Source organism: Marmota flaviventris, chromosome X (genome assembly GCF_047511675.1).
Source record: "Marmota flaviventris isolate mMarFla1 chromosome X, mMarFla1.hap1, whole genome shotgun sequence".
NCBI classification, from domain to species: domain Eukaryota; kingdom Metazoa; phylum Chordata; class Mammalia; order Rodentia; family Sciuridae; genus Marmota; species Marmota flaviventris.
Genome location: NC_092518.1, coordinates 122,256,049 through 122,273,748, shown reverse-complemented (window position 1 = coordinate 122,273,748; position 17,700 = coordinate 122,256,049).

The following is a 17,700-nucleotide window of genomic DNA, read 5'->3' as shown; positions in this document are numbered from 1 at the left end:
CTAAACTATACTACAGAATAATAGTAACAAAAACAGCATGGTACCAAAACAGACTTGTAGACCAATGGTACAGAATAGAGGACACAGAAACAAACCCACATAAATACAGTTATCTCATATTAGACCAAGATGCCAAAAACGTATATTGGAGAAACAATAGCCTCTTCAATAAATGGTGCTGGGAAAACTGGAAATCCATATGGAACAAAATGAAATTAAGCCCCTATCTCTCACCACACAAAAAACTCAACTCAAAGTGATCAAGGACCTGGGAGTTAGTCCAGAGACCCTGCGCCTAACAGAAGACAAAGTAGGCCCAAATCTCCATCATGTGGGATTAGTCCCCAATCTCCTTAACAAGACTCCTAGAGTACAAGAAATAAAATCAAGAATCAATAAATGGGATGGACTCAAACTAAAAAGCTTCTTCTTAGCAAAAGAAACAATTAGTGAGGTGCATAGAGAGCCTACAGAATGAGAGCAGATTTTTACCACACACACTTCAGATAGAGCACTAATCTCTAGAATATATAAGAAATCAAAAATCTTTTTTTAAAATTTTTTATTGTTGGCTGTTCAAAACATTACATAGTTCTTGATATATCATATTTCACACTTTGATTTAAGTGGGTTATGAGCTCCCATTTTTACTCCATATACAGATTGCAGAATTACATCAGTTACACATCCATTGATTTACATATTGCCATACTAGTGTCTGTTGTGTTCTGCTGCCTTTCCTATCCTCTACTATCCCCCCTCCCCTCCCCTCCCCTCCCCTCTTCTCTCTCTGCCCCCTCTACTGGCATTCATTTGCCCCCCTTGTATTATTTTTCCCTTTCCCCTCACTTCCTCTTGTATGTACTTTTGTATAACTCTGAGGGTCTCCTTCCATTTCCATGCAATTTCCCTTCTCTCTCCCTTTCCCTCCCACCTCTCATCCCTGTTTAATGTTAATCTTCTTCTCATGCTCTTCGACCCTACTCTGTTCTTAGTTACTCTCCTTATATCAAAGAAGACATTTGGCATTTGTTTTTTAGGGATTGGCTAGCTTCACTTAGCATAATCTGCTCTAATGCCATCCATTTCCCTGCAAATTCTATGATTTTGTCATTTTTTAATGCAGAGTAATACTCCATTGTGTATAAATGCCACATTTTTTTATCCATTCATCTATTGAAGGGCATCTAGGTTGGTTCCACAGTCTTGCTATTGTGAATTGTGCTGCTATGAACATCGATGTAGCAGTGTCCCTGTAGCATGCTCTTTTTAGGTCTTTAGGGAATAGACCCAGAAGGGGAATAGCTGGGTCAAATGGTGGCTCCATTCCCAGCTTTCCAAGAAATCTCCATACTGCTTTCCAAATTGGCTGCACCAATTTGCAGTCCCACCAGCAATGTACAAGTGTACCCTTTTCCCCACATCCTCGCCAGCACTTGTTGTTGTTTGACTTCATAATGGCTGCCAATCTAACTGGAGTGAGATGGTATCTTAGGGTGGTTTTGATTTGCATTTCTCTGACTGCTAGAGATGGTGAGCATTTTTTCATGTACTTGTTGATTGATTGTATGTCCTCCTCTGAGAAGTGTCTGTTCAGGTCCTTGGCCCATTTGTTGATTGGGTTGTTTGTTCTCTTATTGTCTAATTTTTTGAGTTCTTTGTATACTCTGGATATTAGGGCTCTATCTGAAGTGTGAGGAGTAAAGATTTGTTCCCAGGATGTAGGCTCTCTATTTACCTCTCTTATTGTTTCTTTTGCTGAGAAAAACTTTTTAGTTTGAGTAAGTCCCATTTGTTGATTCTAGTTATTAACTTTTGTGCTATGGGTGTCCTATTGAGGAATTTGGAGCCCAACCCCACAGTATGTAGATCGTAGCCAACTTTTTCTTCTATCAGACGGCGTGTCTCTGAAGAAATCAAAAATCTTAACACTAAAAAATAAAAACAAAAACAAATAACCCTATCAATAAATGGGCCAAGGAAATGAACAGACACTTCTCAGGAGATGGTATACAATCAATCAACAAATGTAGGAAAAACGTTCAACATCTCTAGCTATTAGAGAAATGCAAATCAAAACTACTCTAAGATTTCATCTCACAATGGCAGCTATTATGAAGACAAACAACAGGGGCAGGTGTTGTGGTTCAGCGGTCGATCACTTGTCTAGCAAGTGCAAGGTGCTGGGTTTGACTCTCAGAATCACATAAAAAAATAAGTAAATGTCCAACTGCAACTTAATAAAAAAAAAGAATACAAACAACAATAAGTGTTGGGGAGGATGTGGGGAAAAGGCACTCTCATACATTGCTGGTGGGACTGCAGATTAGTTCAGCCAATATGGAAATCAGTATGGAGATTCTTTGGAAAACTTGAAATGGAACCACCATTTAACCCAGCTGTCCCACTCCTTGGTTTATACCCAAAGGACTTAAAAACAGTATACCATAGTAAAGCAGCCACATCAATGTTCATAGCAGCACAATTCACAATAGCTAAATTGTGGAATCAACCTAGATGCCCTTCAACAGATGAATGTATAAAGAAACTGTGGTATGTATACACAATGGAATATTACTCAGCAATAAGAGAATAAAATCATGGCATTCTCAGGTAAAAGGATCAAGTTGGAGAATATTATGGTAAGTGAAGTTAGCCAATCCCAAAAAACAAATGCAGAATGTTTTCCCTGATACAAGGATGCTGATCCATAAATGGGATGGGGGGAAGAGCATGGGAGGAATGGAGGAACTTTAGATAGGATAAAGGGGAGGGAAGGGAAAGGAGGGGGAATGGGGGTAGGAAAAACAGTGGAATGAGTTGGACATCATTACCCCAAGTACATTTATGAAGACACAAATGGTGTGACTCTACTTTGTGTACAACCAGAGACATGAAAAATTGTGCTCTATATTTGTACTATGAAATGAAATGCATTGTGCTATCATATGTAACAAATTAGAATAAATAAATAATTTAAAAAAACATTTTGGGGGATGGGGTTGTGGCTCAGTGGTAGAGTGCTTATCTAGCATGCATAAGGCACTGGGTTCAATCATCAGCACCACATATAAATAAAATAAAGGTATTATGTCCATGTACAACTAAAAAAAAAAAAACCCAACATTTTGACATCACATTTACTTCCAGCTAACATTCTCATCTTTGTGTCTTTGTTTATGGCAAATTTCATTGATGATATCTGTAATAACCGTCTCTATTTCCTCTCCTTCCACTTTTTCTTGAACTGATTTCAATTCAGGCTTTTGTTCTACTGCTCCAATGAAATTGCTTCTCCTAAGATCTCTCTCTGTACCAAGTTGTTAAAACTAATGGTCAAATATCAGTCGTCAGCATACTTGGCATTTTGAGTAACATATTAGCTTGGTTTCTAGGGCACTGTGCTGTCTTGGCCTTGCAGCTCTTCTCACTCTTCTTTGCTGGTTCTTCCTCCTTTGCCATAACTCTAAGTGCACGAATTCTCTAGGACTCAGACTTTCACCGTTTTGTCCTCTGTATCTACACTTGATTGCTAGGTGTCATCATCCAGTCTCATGACTTTGAATAATTAATATATATGGATAATTCCCAGTATATTTTTGCCTAAGGCCCAGATTTGTATGGAAAATAGCTCTAATTGCATATATAACAGTCATTCCATACTTAACACTTCAAAACAAACCCCAAAACCTCTGATAAACCTGTTATTTTCATAGTCTTCCCACATTAATTGAGGGGTATCTTGGTCTATTTGGGCTACTATAACAGAACACCACAGACTGGATGTTTTATAAATGATGGGAATGTATTTATTATATTCTGGGGTCTGAGAAGTCCAAGATCAAGGCATCAGCAGATTCAGTGTCTGGTGAGATCAGTCTCTTCTCCATAGTCTTTTTCTGCTGCATTATCACATGGTAGAAGGGAAGAGGCAATCAAGCTCCCTCAGGCTTCTTTTACAAGAGCACTAATTCCATTTGAGAGTACTCCACCATCACTACCTAGTCACCTTTCAAACACCCCAACACTTAATACTATTGCATTGGGGATTAGGTTTCAACATGGGAATCTGTGGGGTGGCACAAACATTCAGACCACAGCAATGGCAATTTCATCCTTGTAGCTACAAAAAAGAAACACTTTAGAGCCATGCTTCCTTCCCAGCTTGCCCTCACACTCCATAGTTACTTCAGCAGCGAACTCTGTTGGCATTACTTTCAAAATTTATCTGTGATCCAAGCACTTCTTACCATCTCCCTTGCTTCACCATAGTTCAAACCTCTACCAACACTCAGCTGGAGGACTGCAGTAGCTTTCTACCTGCTCTTCCTCATGGTACCCCTGACTCCTCCCTAGTCTCTTGCAAACATAAGCCACAATAATCCTATAAAATGCTAAGTGAGGTCATGTCATATTCCTCCACTTCAAAGATATCTAGTGGCTTCCTATCATACTCAAGGTCAAAATTAATGTCCTTAGAACAGTTTCTAAGGCCTGAACCCATACGTCCTGACTTCATCACTTCTTTCTACTTTTGGTTCTTCTCTTTTAATTTCTTCCAGCCACACTCAGGTGTTTCTGTTTCTTGAAAATGGTAGGTGTTGAGAGCCACAGCCCAGTCAGAATGATGCCTGGCATTTGCCAGAGGGAATGGTTGAAAGGTGACGCCAGCGAACCATTGAGATGATGATTTGAGTTAAGCTATATATAATTGCTGTGATGCTGGATTGAATGTATTGTATATTTAACCTTTACTGTCGGGCAATAGGGTGGCTCTTGCTGCCCCAGACACCTGCTGCTTTGGAGTTCCTGTGAGTTCTAGTGGGGGTTCGGGGAGATTGGCCGGAGCCCGGTGAAGGGAGTGTGTTCCCGTGTGGTGTGTGCAGTGACGGTGAGAGTTGGGGAATAAAGAGTTGCTGTTTGAATCTACAAGGCTTTGTGGCAGCTCGGTTATTTGTGCCCAGCAAGCCCATACGGGGAACTCCTGAAGCTTGGAGGTAAGTGAAATTGCTCACCCCTGAGGAAGAGCGAGAGAATGGGTGACCACTTCAAAAAACAATGTGTTCTTGTTTTGATTTATTTTGTTTTTATTTCAAGTTGCCTGTCCATAGAAATTTCTCAGGCAAACTAGGGAAAATGGTTGGCTCAAGGTTTGAAGTTGTTCGCCCCTGAGATAGAGATAGAAATAGACCATGAACATACATTTCAAGAAAATAGGAAAATTGATACAATGCATTTTTGTTCCGTTTTGGTTTCATTCTGTTTCAGTTTTGTTTTGTGTTATCTTTATAGTAGAAAGATGGGATCAGAAATTAGCAAAAAACAAACTGAAAGAGTGTTAAGTAAATTGTTAGAGGTTCAAACTATGATAGAAAACATGTTAGATCAAACAAAAGAGAAGGTCTCTCCAGCTAGTCAGACAGAGGAAGAAAATATAAAGAAAGCTCAGAGGAGAAACAGCTATTAGGGAAAAAGTTACAACAGGAGGCTGCTACTAACACCTTTCTATCACCAGAGGGCGTAAGTGTCCAACAACAGCTCCACCTATGGAGCCCCCAACCCCTGTAGTTGATAGATGGGATCCTGAGACAGGACCTCAAAGATTAGCATGCCCTGTACTTGAGCAGACAGGAGGGCAGCAAATTCACCATGCTTTAGATTTCAAAACAGTGAAGCAATTAAAGGAGGCCGTAACAACCTATGGTCCCCAAGCACCCTTCACTGTAAGCATGGTCGAATCTATTACCAACTTGGACATGATGCCAGCAGATTGGGCTAGCATGTGTAAATCTGTGCTAAATGGAGGACAATATTTGTTATGGAAGGTTGCCAATGAGGAATTTTGCATGGAGATGGCTAGGCAAAATGCAGCAGCCGGTTACCCTCAAAGAAATCTAGATATGTTGTTAGGAAAAGGACCTTATGAGGGTCAATGGCAACAAATTGAATATGATCCTGCTATATATTCACAAATTGCTGAAGATGCAGTTAGGGCATGGAAGACTTTACAAGGACATGGAGATTTACAAGGTCAATTATCTAAGATAATACAAGGAGCTAGCTAATGAACCTTACACTGAATTTGTAGATAGGCTTATTCAAACAGCTTCCAGAGTTTTTGGGGACACAGAACAAGCAATGCCATTAATTAAACAGCTAGCCTTTGAGCAAGCAAACAGATGGTGCAAGGAGGCCATTAGACCATGGAAACATTGAGATTTAAACACATATATTAAATTATGTAGAGACATTAATGAACAAGGGCAAGTCTTGGCAGCTGCAGTACAACAGGCTTTAGATGCCAGGCTGAAAACATGCTACAATTGTGAACAAACAGGACATTTTAAAAGGAGTTTCCCCATAGGAGGAGGGTTTAACAAAGCTAGGTATCAAAGGAGTAGAATACTGGGTATTCTCCCACGATGTCGTAGAAGGAGACATTGGGCTAATGAATACTGTTCTCAAACCACCATAGAAGGTACTCTGTTATCAAAAAACGGACAAGGACCAGGTGTTTACCCTCGATATTGTGGAGAAAAGGATCAGGCTCCATTGCCAAAAAATGGACAGGGGGGCCCAATGCTCTGGGGCCCATGACCACAAATATACGGGGCACTGGAGGAACCCAGAAACACCATCAGGGTAGTGCCCAGGACACATTGTCCATTAGATCTCTCATCAGACAAACCAGAGGGAGCGCAGGGTTGGACATGTGCGCCTCCATCAGAGCAGTACTAACTCCAGAGATGGGAGTTCAAATCATTCCCACGGGAGTAAAAGGACCTCTTCCCCAAGGAACAGTAGGCTTATTGTTAGGACGCAGTTCTTCTATTCTAAAAGGACTTATGATAAGTCCTGGGGTAATTGATCACGATTATGAAGGTGAAATAAAAATTATAGCCAGTTCTCCAAAGGGTATATCAGTAATTTCACCAGGAGATAGAATAGCAAAGTTATTAATAATACCCAGCCTGCATGATAAATTTTCCAGTAGTACTATAGAAAGAGGTTCCAGGGGATTAGGCTCTATAGGTGTAGATTGGGATATGCTGTCTTTAAATTTAGATTCTCACCCAATGCTAAAACTAAATATTCAAGGATATGAATTTAATGGGCTACTGGATACAGGTGCAGAACTTAGCATCATATCTCGTCAAGAATGGCCGAAACATTGGCCATTACAACAGGCCACTCAAGGCTTCGAGGCCTAGGAGTGGCAACTAATCCCCATAGAAGTGCAATGGTATTAGATTTGAAGGATCCTGAAGGATGTGAAGGAACTATACAGCCATATGTATTGGATCATCTTCGTATAAATTTATGGGGACGAGATGTCCTAGATCAATTAGGTTTGACATTAACAAATAACATCAATCCAAATGCGCCCACTATTAGGGCTAGACAAGGTTTTAGGAATGAAAAAAGATTAAGAGAACAAGAACAAGGTATAGCAGCACCAATTCAAATAGATCAAGGAATAGATAGACATGGATTGGGTTTTCAGAAGGGGTCACTGAGACAATAAAAAATACTTGGAAATCAGAAAGACCAGTGTGGGTTCCTCAGTGGCCCCTGACTAAAGAAAAGATACAAGCAGCCCATGACCTGGTCAAACAACAATTAGCGGAGGGACATATACAATCTTCTGTATCTCCCCATAGTACTCCCATTTTTGTCATTAAAAGGAAATCTGGTAAATGGAGATTACTGCAAGATTTAAGAGCCATTAATAATGAGATGGTTATTATGGGACCTGCTCAATCGGGGATTCCTCAATTGTCTGCTTTGCCAAAACCTGGCATGTTTTAGCTATAGATATTAAAGATTGGTTTTTTTCAATTCCAATTCATCCTGAGGATAGTCCACGTTTTGCATTTACTATCCCTGCACTGAATCATGAAGGTCCTGATCAGAGATATGAATGGAAAGTACTCCCTCAAGGGATAGCTAACAGCCCAACTATGTGTCAAATTTATGTTAACAAAACAATCCAGCCACTTAGAAATAAAAATCCTGAACTACAAATATTTCACTATATGGATGATGTATTGTTAGCACACAAAGATAAAAACACATTGCTAGAATGTTATGCCACACTTAAAAACTTATTAAAAAATTATAATCTAGAGATAGCAATAGATAAAGTACAATTAAATCTTCCAATTAATTATTTAGGAGTTCTATTATCCTCAACCATGGTCCGTCCACCAAAAATTCAAATACGAGTAGATCAACTCAAATCACTTAACGACTTTCAAAAGTTATTAGGAGACATAAATTGGATAAGGCCTTATCTAGGCATACCAACAGGAGAGTTGGGACCTTTATTTGATATCCTAAAAGGTCCATCAGATCCAAATTCACCCCGCATGTTAACGCCTGAAGCAAGAAAGGCATTAAAAATTATTGAAACATATATGGAAAATATGCATTTGGATAGAATTGATATAAGTTTGCCTTTATTATTTATTGTACTACCAACAAAAAATATTCGTACAGGAGTATTTTGGCAAGAAGGTCCATTATTGTGGATCCATTTATCTTATTCTCCTAACATTATTCTTACTAGGTATCCTGAGGCTGTAGGACAATTGATACTCAAAGGAATAAAAGCAGCAAAGGGAGTGTTTGGAATTTCTCCCAATAAAATTATTACTCCATATACTATGGATCAAATTGATGAGTTAGATAATGAGTTAAATACTTGGGCAATAATCATGTGCAAATCTAATGTTTCATTTGATAACCACTTACCATCTAATCCTTTATTGTCTTTTTGGTCTTTGCATCCTGTAGTTTTTCCAAAAATGACAAGAAAAACACCTATCATGAATACTCCAAATATATTCACTGATGGGTCAAATAATGGTACAGCAGCAGTAGTTACCCCTGATCAAACTTTTACATTTTTAGTACCCAAACAATCAGCTCAAAAGGTAGAGCTTAATGCAGTATTACAAGCCTTTGTGATGTTTAAAGATTCTGTATTTAATTTATTTTCTGATAGTCAGTATATAGTTAATGCTATATTATCTCTTGAAGATGCTGGTAGGATTTCCCCTTCCTCTACTGTTTTCTCTTTGTTTTCCACTATACAAAGTCTAATCTGGGACAGAAAAGATCCATTCTTTATAGGACATATCAGGGCACATACAGGATTGCCTGGAGCCCTTAGTTTGGGCAATGATTTAGCAGATAAAACTACACATGGCATTCATATTTTCTCTACACTAGAAGAAGCTACAAATTTTCATTAAAGGTTCCATGTCAATGCTAATACTTTACAAAAGCATTTTAAAATAACTAAGGAACAAGCTAGACAAATAATAAAACAATGTCAAAATTGTGTGACCTTTTTACCACAAGTTAATCTTGGAGTCAATACTAGAGGACTGATTCCTAATCATATTTGGCAGATGGATGTCACACACTTGCCAGAATTTGGAAAATTAAAATATTTGCATGTTACAGTTGATACTTCTTCCGGATTTTTGATGGGCTCCCTTCATGCCGGAGAAAAAACTAAAGCTATTATAGTTCATTGCTTACAAAATTTTGCCACTGTGGGCGTTCCAAAACAGTTAAAAACAGATAATAGTCCTGGTTATACTTCTACCTCTTTTAAACAATTTTGCTCATCATTTGGCATTACTCACATAACAGGAATTCCATACAATCCACAGGGACAAGGCATAGTTGAAAGAGCTCATCAAATTATTAAAATGTACTTATTAAAGCAAAAAGAGGGAATTGGAAAGGGGTATATATCCCCCAAAGATAAACTTAAAATAACCCTTTTTACTCTAAACTTTTAAAATTTGGATTCATCAGGGCTTAGTGCTGCGGAAAGGCATATGTATCCAAAAAAATGTACATAAGCCTAAGGTACTTTGGAAGGATATTTTAACAGGACAATGGAAAGGTTCTGACCCAGTGATTGTCTGAAGTCAGGGTTCTGTTTGTGTGTTTCCACAGGGAGAACAGCAGCCGATTTGGATTCCAGAAAGACTAACCAAAGTGAATTCTACAGACCAAAAAGAAGATGATTTGACTCAAATCCATAACAGCTGATATCCAGAGCTCCAGCTTGGCTATTCTTACATCTGCGACAGTGATTCTCCCACACCTGGAGGCTAATGAATAATGAACACCATTAAGGCCTATTTCAAATGTAAAAACCTTGAGTCTTGTTTGTGGGAATACCTTCAGACCCATATGCAAGTTACAGGAAGAAGGATGGGATATCAAAAGAAGAGTCAAACCTAGGTGGTAACCAGGATGCTTTTTTTTTTTTTTCAATATCTATTTTATTATTGCCCTTTCCCACATCATAAAGTTCTATTTTATTTTTTGAGCTCATTCAGACCTAGGTTAATGTTTTTCTGATCAGTTCTATTTTTTGACTGTGAAGTTTTTAAACATTGCAATGGAGATTTCACCTGTGAAAAGCTACAAGCCTTTACTATTATGTTATGTGTTGTATGTATTGTGTTATGTGTGCACACTTCTGTTTTGTGTTGTATGTCTGTATGTGCGTATGTCCATATATATGAGGAGTGCTCATGAAAAAATGGATCCGAATATTTTTCTTTTATTCACGTGATTTAAATGGTTTAATTTAAATTGGGTAAACAGCTGTTGAGGATTGTTTTAAAATGTGAACAAAAAAGGAGGTTAACAGATCTGTTTGTTTACTTTCACCTTTCCTTTTCATTATATTTAATAATTCTGTTCAGGATAATGTCAATTATTCAGAAAATTGTTTTCTTAGTACCTGTTAGGAATGTTACATATTTTTTTTTAGCATCATTGCCATAATTCTTATCTTCATCCCAGTGCCAGTGAAGACAAAGATATAACCAAACTACAGCTTCTTCGATAGCTATCACAGTAAACTGTATAAACTGATGCATCAATGAATAATAACTCAACAAGTGATGCTCAATCAAGGAGTCAATTTACTTTGGGAGTAAATGGACATATTGATGGATTCCTCTGCTTTGAACTGCTTGCAGAACTTGCCTGGACTCTGTATCACTTGTATGCACTGTGAACTATCTGTTGGTTGCAAATTGTGGTAGTGCTGGGGCATCTTTGCTGACGGTGTCATCGGTGGTACAATTTTTCCAAAAAGAGCCGTCATTTGGCTTGGTGTCATGGCATTTTACATCCTCCTCCCTTCTGCTTGTGATAGTCTAAAATTTGGGGGCCAGCAGAGGTGAGGCAAAGAACCTCACCCCCCCCCCACTGGCACCAAGGCCAAACTTGTGGGCCAACAGAGGTGAGGCAAAGAACCTCAGCCCCCCCACTGGCACCAAGGCCAAATTTAGGTGCCAACAGAGGTGAGGCAAAGAACCTCACCCCTCCACTGGCGCAAAGGCCTATCCACAAGTATGGCTGTATGCTGGACCGGTATTCAGTGATGGGTAAGATCCAATTGCAACGGTACCAACCTAAGACAGGAGGCTGACGCCTTGAGGTCAGCTCATCCGATGACGGGTAAGGACCATATGTAGATTTGGACAACCTAAGACAGGCATGGTCCCTAAGCCACATGCTCTTGTTTAATTAAACAGAAGTGGGGAGATGTTGAGAGCCACAGCCCAGTCAGAATGATGCCTGGCATTTGCCAGAGGGAATGGTTGAAAGGTGACGCCAGTGAACCATTGAGATGATGATTTGAGTTAAGCTATATATAATTGCTGTGATGCTGGATTGATTGTATTGTATATTTGACCTTTACTGTTGGGCAATAGGGTGGCTCTTGCTGCCTCAGGCGCCTGCTACTTTGGAGTTCCTGTGAGTTCTAGTGGGGGTTCAGGGAGATTGGCCGGAGCCCGGTGAAGGGAGTGTGTTCCCGTGTGGTGTGTGCAGTGCCAATGAGAGTTGGGGAATAGAGTTGCTGTTTGAATCTACAAGGCTTTGTGGCGGCTCGGTTGTTTGTGTCCAGCCAGACTGAGGCAGGTAGGCATGATATCATCTCACACCTAAGCAGTTTATCTTCCTTCTGCCTGAAATGCTCCTTCTTGAGCTACAGACATGTAGCTTATCTCCTTCAAGGCTTCACTCAAATCTCACTGTGTGAGTGATGCCTTCCCTGGCACTTATTTAAAGCTATCAAGTCCTACTCATAGCACTTCATGATTTATTTTTTCTATAGCATTTATAATCATTTGGTGATGTGTGTATATAATGTTATAAATGTGTGTGTAGAACTTCTATCCCATGTATTTTAATTATTTTATTTATTTGTTGTTTTACTTCCTTTTATTTAAATTAAAACTATATGATTTGTGGTTTTTGAATGTTTCACTCGTGTCTGCATTCCTAGTATCTGGGATGGTACCTGTTGTACAGCAGGAGCTCAATAACCACTTGAATGAATGTATAGAGTGTTAATTATTGTAGAGTTTATAATATTGAAAAACTGCTAATTATTTAAATGTCTGTTAATACTGGAATGGTAAAATATGTATGGCATACTAAGATAGTGGAGTACTAAACAGTTGCTAAAAACAATGAGAAAGACTTATAAGTACTGATAAAAATATCTCTAAAATGAGAAATGTAAGTTGTAAAATAGTACCTAAAGCATTTATGCTCAAAGAAAAAAATTAATACTATGCATATATACATAAAGTAACACATGCAAATGTATGCAAGGTGAGTCAAAGATGGACATGAAATCCTTGTGGCAGTTTTCTCTGAAGAAAGGAACAAATTTCAGACAGAGAATAGAGTGCAACTTACTGAGAATTTATAGAGAAGGGAGAGTTGACTAAGGTGACAGGGGAAAAGCTGCCTTAGTATTCCTGGAGAGAAAAATGGCAGAACCTAGAAAAATTTAAAATACAAACACCCAGCAATTCTACTTCTTTGATTTTGTGCTTCCAAAAATACTCTAGTGATAAGAAAAAGAACTTAACAGTCAGACTTTGTGGGTTTTCATCTTGACTCTAATATTCACTAGATATGTGACTCTAAGTTTAACCCATGCCTAAATTACTTCATCATAATATGGAAATAACTGCAATAACCATTCTGTAAATTGATGTGAAGCCCTCTGCATAGTACCTGGCACATATTAACCAACCAACAAATATTGTTAGTGATAGTAATAGAAATAACAGCACTGCCAGGTACAGTGGCACATTCCTGTAATCCTAGAGGCTCTGGAGGCTGAGGCAGGAGGATCACAACTTCAAAGCCAGCCTCAGAAATGGCAAGGTGCTAAGCAACTCAGCGAGACACTATCTCTAAATAAAATACAAAATAGGGCTGGGGGTGGGGCTGAGGATATAGCTCACTTGGTTGAGTGCTTGCCTTGCATGCATAAGGCCCTGGGTTCAATCCCTAGCACCACAAAAAAAGAAAAAAAACAAAAAACAAAATAGGGCTGGGGATGTGGCTTACGGGTTGAGTGTCCCTGAGTTCAATCCCCAGTACTAAAAAAAAAAAAAAGAAAAGAAATAACAGTACTGAGTCATATGTAGTGGTACATGCTTGTAATACCTAGTGACTCAGGAGGCTGAGGCAGGAGGATCACAAGTTTGAGGCCACCCTCAGCAACTTAGTGAGGCCCTAAGCAACTTAGCAAGATCCTGTCTCAAAATCAAAAACAAAAAGGGCTGGGGATGTGGCTCAGTGGCTAAACACACCTGAGTTCATCCCCATCCAAAAAAAAAAAAAAAAGAAAGGAAAAAGAAATAACAGCACAAACTATATACAAAGATATTTCACAGGAAGGTATAGTACAGTTTAAAATGGCAAAAATTTGGAAATAATCTAAATAAGTCAATGGTTAAATAAATTATGGTCATTGAATCCATGAAACACAAATTGGTAATGTAAATGAAATAGATCTACATATATTAAATTGAAAATATACCCAGGATATATTTTTCAGCAAAAATAAAAACAAACTGCAAAACAACAGGCATGCAGGATTACAGGATAGATCAGATTTAAGTTTTATATAAATATATGTTTGGGAACACACACATATTAGCACATACAAAGAAGTTTTAGATCTGCACACCCAAATGTTACTAATTTCTAGGCAGAGGAAGATTTGGGATGGTAGGGACAAATAAAGAAAAAGAAAATTTAAGCTAAAACAAGAATTTTTCAGAAAGCGCCACAGAGAATTTGTCAGCAGAACCACATTATAAAATAGTTTAAAGAAAGATACTCAAGCAGAAAAAGAAATGATAGAAATGTGGATTTATAAAAAGGAACTAAGAGTGTGTAAATGCTGAATATGTGGGCAAATAGGAAAGACTAAGTCGCTTTAAAAATAATTGACCAATAAACCTACAGACATATCATACACTCCTGATATCATATACTGAGACAAGTAGAACACTTATGTTGTATCTTCCCACTAATGCATAACCTCAATATATCACAGGAAAAAAAGTGAACACACACAAATGAATAACATTTTGTAAAATAACTAACCAGTATTATTCTTCAAGTGTCAAAATTATGAAAGAAAAGGAAAAACTAAAAAACTTCCATAGATTAGAGGAAACTAAAGATACAATGAATAAATGAAATACAGGAACTCAGATTAAATTCAAAGTTAAACTGGAAGAGAAAAAGACATAAATGGAATAACCTATGGAATTTGGATAAAGTCTGTGGATTGACTGAATTATTAATTTGACTTATTAGTAGCAGAAAATGGATTTCTATTGTAATTATTAACAAATTATAAAAATCATTGGAATTCAATATTTTCATACAGGAATATAATGCACATGGATAATCTTCCCTTCTAGACTTCCCCAACCTCTCCTTCTCTCTCCCCCTGGTCCCCTTCTCAGTCCTAGTAGTCCCTCTTCTACTTTAAAGTGATGTTCTCTTTTCTTAGATTCCACATATGAGAAATACATGTGATACATGTCTTTCTGTGTCTGGCTTATTTTACTTAACATGAATGATGTCCTCCAGTTCCATTCATTTTCCTGCAAATAATAGGATGTCATTTTTCTTTATAGCTGAACAATACTCCATTGTGTATACATACCATGTTTTCTTTATCCATTCATCTGTTGACAGGCACCCAGGCTGATTCCAAATCTTGGCTATTGTGAATAATGATGCAATAAACCTAGTTATAGAGCATATCTCTTTTATATACTAACTTCATTTCAGTCAGATATATGCCAAGGAATGGGGTAGATGGATCACACGGTAGTCATATATGAAGTTTTTTAGAACCTTCCTTAAGGTTTTCCACAGTGGTTGCACTAATTTAAATTTACACCAACAGTGGATGAGAGTTTAACTTCTCCATATCCTTGCCAGGATTTTTTTTTTTAATAACAGTCATTCTAACTGGAGTGGAATGGAATCTCAAAGTCATTTTGATTTGCATGATGGCTAAAGATATTGAGAATTTTTAATGTACTTATTGCCCTTTTATATTTTTTTCTTTTGAGAAGTGTCTGTTCAGATCATTTGCCCATTTTTTTACTGGATTGTTAGTGTTTTTATTGTTAAGTTTTTTGAATTACTTGTATATTCTGGATAATAATCCTTGACACATGAATAGCTGACCAAGATTTTTCTTCCATTCTGTAGATGGTCTTTTCAGTCTTGATTATTTCCTTTGCTGTGCAGAGCTTTTTAATTTTTTAAAGTCTTTATTTATTTTATTTATTTTTATGTGGTGCTGAGGATCGAACCCAGTACCTCAGAAGTTCGAGGCAAGCGCTCTACCACTGAGCTATAACCCCAGCCCCAAGATCTTTTTATTTAATGGAATCCCACTTGTTAATTCGTGTTTGTGTTTTCTGTGCTTTTGATATCTTATCTAGGAAATTGTTGTCTGAGCCAATCTTGAAGTTTTTCCCCTAAGCTTTCTTCTAGTAGTTTTCAGTCTTACATTAAGATCTTCGATCCATTTTGAGATGATTTTAGATGGGGTTCTAGTTTCAATCTTCCACATTGGATATCTAGACTTCCCAACACCATTTAAGAGGCTGTCCTTTTGCCAATGTATATTTTTGGTGCCAAAATAGTTGGTGGAAGATGTATATATTTATTTCTGGGTCTTCTATTCTCTTCCATTGGTCTATGTGTCTGTTTTTATGCCAATAACATACTGGGTTTGTTACTATGGTTCTATGGGATATCTTGAAATCAGGTACTGTGACACCTCCAGCTTTGCTTTTTATTCAGGGTTGTTTTGGCTATTCTGGGTCTCTTATTCTTCCAAACAAATTTTAGGACTGTTTTATTTAGACCTATGAAGAATGTCATTTGTAATTTGGTGGCAACTGCAATTCTGTAGATAGTATGGACATTTTCACAATATTAATTCTTTCAATCCATGAACATTGGAGATCTCTCCCTTTTAGTGTTTTCTTCAATTTCTCTCTTTGTTATTTGGCAATTTTCATCATAGAGGTCTTTCGTATCCTTAATCAGGTTTATTCCTGGGGTGTGTGTGTGTGTGTGTGTGTGTGTGTGTGTGTGTGTGTGTGTGTTTATTGTTAATGGGATCACTTTCCTGATATTTTTCTCAGTGAGTTCATTATTGGTATATAGAAAAGCCATCGATTTTTGTATGTTGACTTTATATCCTGCTACTTTACTGAATTTTATCAGTTCTAGTAGCTCTTTGTTAGAATTTTTAGGATTTCCTATTACAGAATCTTATTATGTACAATTAGGGATACTGTGACTGCCTCCTTCCCTATTTGTATGCCTTTTTTCTGTCTTTTGCCTAATTGCTCTGGCTGAAACTTCTATTATATTGAATAAGACTGGTGAGAGTGAACACTCTTATTGTGATCTTAGAGAAGATGCTTTCAGTTTTTCCCAATTTAGTATAATGCTGGCTATGGGTTTGTCATATATAGCCTTTATTATGTTGAGATATGATCCTTCTATACTTCATTTATTGAGGGCTTTTATCATGAAGGATGCTAAATTTTATCCAATAATTCTTCTGCACCTATTGAGATGATCATGTGATTTTTATATTTGATTCTATTGATATGCTCTGTTATATTTATTGATTTGTGTATGTTGAACCATCTTTGGATCCCTGGAACAAATCCAAATTTATGATTATATATGATCTTTCTAACATGCTGTCAAATTTGATTTGCAAGTATTTTGTTGAGAAGTTTGATATCTATGATTATCAAGTCTAAACAGTTGTGGGTTTTTTTTTTTTTTTTTGTGTGTGTGTGTGTGTGTGTATATATATGTGTCCTTGTCAAGTTTTAGGTCCTTGTCATAGAATGTGTTTGGAAGGGATCCTTTCCCTTTCTATTTCATGGAATAATTTGAGAAACATTGGTGTTAGTTCTTCTTTAAAAGTCTGGTAAAACTCAGCAGTGAAGTTATCCAGTCCTGGACTTATTGAGACTTTCTGTTGCTGATTCAATCTTGTTACTTTTTATATGTCTACATAGGATTTTTTATCTTCCTGGTTCAATTTTCATAAGCCATGTGTACAGAAATTTGTCCATTTTTTCTAGACTTTGCAATTTATTGCATATAATTTTTCAAAATGTTCCCTCACAATCTTTTGAATTTCTGTAGTATCAGTTGTAATCTCTCCTCCTGCAACTATAATTTATTTATTTGGGTCTTCCCTTTTGGTTAGCTTAGTAAAGGGTTTGTCAATTTTGTTTATCTTCTCAAAGGATCACCTCCTTGTTTCATTGATGATTTGCATTG